The sequence below is a fragment of the Austrofundulus limnaeus genome, unplaced genomic scaffold (genome assembly GCF_001266775.1).
Source record: "Austrofundulus limnaeus strain Quisiro unplaced genomic scaffold, Austrofundulus_limnaeus-1.0 Scaffold89, whole genome shotgun sequence".
NCBI lineage: Eukaryota > Metazoa > Chordata > Actinopteri > Cyprinodontiformes > Rivulidae > Austrofundulus > Austrofundulus limnaeus.
In genome coordinates, this window is record NW_013952491.1 from 205,146 (window position 1) to 209,864 (window position 4,719).

General features: G+C 38.9%; 1 long non-coding RNA gene across 2 annotated transcripts in view; it reads right to left on the minus strand.

Annotated features, from left to right (window-relative positions):
- LOC106520190 (uncharacterized) overlaps positions 1-4,719 on the minus strand; it is a 23,478-nt gene that overhangs the window by 9,010 nt on the left and 9,749 nt on the right. The gene's annotated exons all lie outside the window — the stretch shown is intronic.

Here is a 4,719-nt window from a genome sequence, read left to right on the forward strand (position 1 = left end):
GTCTTGGATCATAAACTTAACTGGAAATCTCATTTAAAATATATAAAACAAAAACTATGTAAAAGTATTGGACTCTTAAATAAAGTAAAAAAATATTTTAGAACAACCAACACTCCATACATTATATCCCTCATTTGTTGCCATATATGACCTGTTGTGTAGAGGTACGGGGCAACACATTTAAAACCAACACTAAACCTTTGTGTTACAGAAGAAAGTTATGAGAATTCTGTTTAAAGTGAATGTTAGCGAACATACAAATAATTTCTTATTCAATCAAACATCTTGAAACTACGGGATTTAGTTAATTTAAAAATTTTATTAATTATGTTTAACACAAGGAAGACATTATTCCCAATTAATTTACAAACGTTTTTTGCCTTAAGTTCAAATGACAGAAATAACTGAAGAAAATATGATTTTAAAAGTAAAACTGTGTGTACTACTTTAAAGCAAATGTGTATTTCAGTTTATGGGGTAAAATTATGGAATAGTTTGGATGACGATTTAAAAAAAATGTTCTACTTTAAATCAATTTAAAATACTTCATAAGGAAAAAATTATTAAGTCTTATACAGTTTTGAGTTAAAGAGAAGATACATTGTTTGCAGATTCTATTTGTGATTTAATGTTTGTGGCCATGAAAAATTAATTGTAATTATTGAGAAAGGAGCAGGTTTATACAAGGTTTTTCTTCTTCCTGCTCACTTTTCACTCATGTATAGTATGTGTTAAACAAAAATGTGTTCGTATGTTATAATGATGAAAATTGTTGAATTGACTGACTTGTTATATTAAATCTGTGAACTGTGAGCTACTGTTTTTCTACTTTATTCTTTTAGCTTTGTTAGTTTATAAAAAGCACAGAGTCACAGATAATTTGAGCATCTTGTTTAGCTGTAGCTGAATCGCTGCTCATCCAGTGACGTGATGAAAAATCTGCACCTATAAGAGTTTTAAGAACCGTCACAAACATGGTTTCTCAGATTCGAACTGAATTTAAGAYGTTTCTTTGTTTCTGCAGAGACGCAGCTGCGACTCATAATTTAATCCACGATCATATGACCATAAAACAGATAATATCTGGTGTGTGATTACGAAGGTGTAACAGGATTTAAATGTCCTCCATGTGCACACTGTTCTGCAGACAGATGGAGATGAAATGAGAGTTTTATGACGGGTGTGGGAGGAGAAACGGTCCTTCAGAGAACCATGATCCGGTTCTGTTCCTGCAGGACTTTCAGGCCTTGAGATGTTCTGATGGTTCTTTAAACTTTTACTCTTTATTCATGATGTTAAGACCAAGTTTTCCTCCTCATCGTCAGTGTCATAATCCACACGTGTGGTCCTGAGAGTGCCTGTCAGCCTTGGACTGTCAGAAACCACAGAAGAAGAAGATGACTGACGGACAGAAGAGTCGATGCTGGACTCCCATCAGCCCCTGCTCTGCTGAAACCCTGATGGAGCTCATTGTTACAAACACTGAGGCAGACTCATTAACAATACTATTATTATTACCGTTATTACTATTATTGTTATTATTACTGTTATTATTATTATTATTACTATTATTATTATTATTACTGTTATTGTTATTATTGTTGCTATTTTATTATTATTCTCATTATTATTCTTGTTGTTGTTTTTGTTGTTTCTATTTGTAGTAGAATTAGTAGTATTGTATAGTAGTACATTAGCTGTAGTTATAGTAATATTAGCAGATGTAGTAATAGTAGTTTAAGTTGTAGTGGTGGGTTTAGTCATAATATTAGTAATTTTTGTAGTAGCAGTAGTTGTAGTAATATTAGTAGCAGTGGTACTATTAGTAGTAGTAGTAGTAATATTAATATTGGTAGTATTTTAGTAGTAGTATAAATAGTAGTAGTATTTGTATTTTTAAGTTATTTAACTGCTCAGTTTTATCACTGAAAACCTAAAAAAATAAATAAATAAATAAATAAATAAATAAATAAATAAATAAATAAATAAATAAATAAATAAATAAATAAATAAATAAATAAATAAATAAATAAATAGTATTTTCAAAGCCTGAAACCCAATAAGTTTTTCAGTCTTCATCCTGTTTTCGTGTGTACTTCACTGTCCGCTCGGATAAAAGGAAACTCTTTCCAGCTTCTCTGGAGGTGTTTTTCTGTTTCAGGGAGTTTTATTATTTTTTGTCTCAACAAAACAAAACGTTTTTCAACTTGCTGTTTTGTCGAAGCGTGGTTGCGTTACTCCCCTCTCAGTTACATAACCTCCATGTGTTTGTCACGGCGGGGGGGCTGACCGCGGCGGCGACCAACCGGTGAGCCCGTCTGTCGTGGTGGCGAGCAGCTGAGAACTTCCTGCTGCAACATTAGGAGGGTTAATCCACATAAATGTTGACAGCCATGCTGCTGGCACGGGGAGTTAATAAGACTAACAGATTATTAGCTTCATAACAATCCTCCGTCAGCGCTCCGCCACCTGTCAATCACCCACACAATTAAATAGTTTAATGAATAAATTTGCATTGATAACGGCGGGGCTGCAGGGGAACATCTGGCTGCGGCGGTTTTATGGCGAGCGTTGCATCAGATGCACATATGGAAGCTGAGTGTTGAGGCTGTTTGATGCTAACTAAATGAAAAGTATCACTCACGGTAATTTGGCTTGTTTGACAGTCAGGAAATCACTTAGTGAGACCGGTCCTGCCCAATTACAAGCTCTGCAGCTAATTACTGTGGGAGGAGCCTGTCGGCTCGTCAGGAAGTGCCTCGACAGAACCTCACTTCCTCACCGACCGACAGCCAGAGAACGAGATGCAAATCAGCGCCGCCACATCTGGCCCCCGGTGCCACGTTTGTGTGTTTCCTCACAATTAAAACCAGATATACATTTCAAAATAAGACGCCGCAAACTTCAGCGTCGTTATGGAGAGACGCTCCGCTGAAATAAATATTCAGGAAGTGGCKCTCAGAGCTGACGCCGTCTTAAAGAAAAGAGTGGAGCGAGGCTTTGTTGTGCAGGTCCGGAGCTTTCTCAGGGATTTCCTGAAAACTTTCCACACAGCTGACTGAAAACATGAGCAAGTTTCTGCAGTTTTACAGAGTTTATCTGGTTTCAACCTCAAAGGGATCCATGATTAATTTAATAAACATTTATTTTAACTGTAAAATAAAGACTGTAAAAATACCGTAGGCTGTTTAGATATTATTTTTAAACTAAAAGTTTAAAAATGTATTTTAACCGAGGACCTTTCCACGTCATCATTTACCCAGAATGCTTTGTGTGGAAATAAAATGGCTCCGTCCGTGTTAAAATATATTTTTAAACTTTAAAATTAATTAAAATTAATCAGTGATCCCTTTAATCAAATTTAACTTAACATTAATAAGAATACTTATAATGGTCTGGGGCTGCAGCTTCAGGACCAGGACCTGGACCAGCTGCAGGACTAAGCTCGGCCTTCAGTTTGAGCTCAGAGACACTTGGGTCCTGCAGCAGGACGGCCTCAGACCTACAGAACGGAGCTGAGATGTTTTCAAAGAGCCTGGAGGGGAAAATGAAAGAAGTTTGGCTCTGGAGAGACCAGCGTGGGCTCTGAACGCTTTCTTTGTTCCGTCTGTTTCTGAAGGAGCGGCTCGGACACCGTCCACGTTCCCATCCTCTTCGTCAGACCACAGGGAGAGCGAGAAAGGGACCGGCTGGCCCGCGTCACGCCGGCCCACTGATGGTCGTTGTGCGGCGTGGGCTTCGAATAAACATTCATTCAGGGCTGTGATGAAGAGGAACAGGAAGTCCAGAAACAGACAGAACCTTTGTTTAAACACATCAGGACCTGGTTTCTGTGGGTCCGAGTGGACCAGGAGCCAGAAAACCCCTCCTGATTCTGATGATCAGGAGACGGTCCAGGAACCAGGTCCTGATGTAGAACCTGATCCTCAAATGGAAGGAGACACAAACCTGAGGCTTCAGAGCCTTCATTAGGTTTTTCCTTTCATTGGATCGGATCTTCCCTGAGGAGAAATAAACCCGTGAACAAGTCAGACCGACACAAACAGAACCAGCTCAGGTCCAGACCTCCAGCTGATGGTTTCTGTGACATCACTTCCTGCAGACGCCCTGTGACATGTCAGTGCTGCGTTCAGGCCCAGGAGGAAACCTCTGATGTGTCGGGGTTAATGAGGTAATCAGTGGGTTAATTAGCCTTCGACTGTGTCTTCCAGCAGCGGTGTGTGTGTGTGTGTGTGTGTGTGTGTGTGTGTGTGTGTGTGTGTGTGTGTGTGTGTGTGTGGCGGGGGGGTGACGACAGCACACACCTCTTTAACACGTTGACTGCAGCTGAGAAGGCGGTAAGCTCGCAGCGTGTGATGTGAGGTCACGCTGCAGCAGGACGAGAGCGTTAGCTTCACCTGCTACAGTCTGAACACACAAACTAATTATTTAACAAGAACATGAACCCAGCAGGAAGAACTCAAGTTTGTTTTAATCAGGGGGGTCATACGGAGGACCGACACTCTCATAATTAGGAATAAAAGCAGAAATATATAAATGCACCAATTAAAGGGATCCCTGATTAGTTRWAACATTAGACTTTATTTGATAAACATATATTTTAACTGTAAAATAAAGACTGTAAAATACTGTAGGCTGTTTGGTTTTTATCATTTTTAAAAATATATTTTATCACAGACGGAGCCATTTTATTTGCGCACAAAGCATTCTGGGTAAATG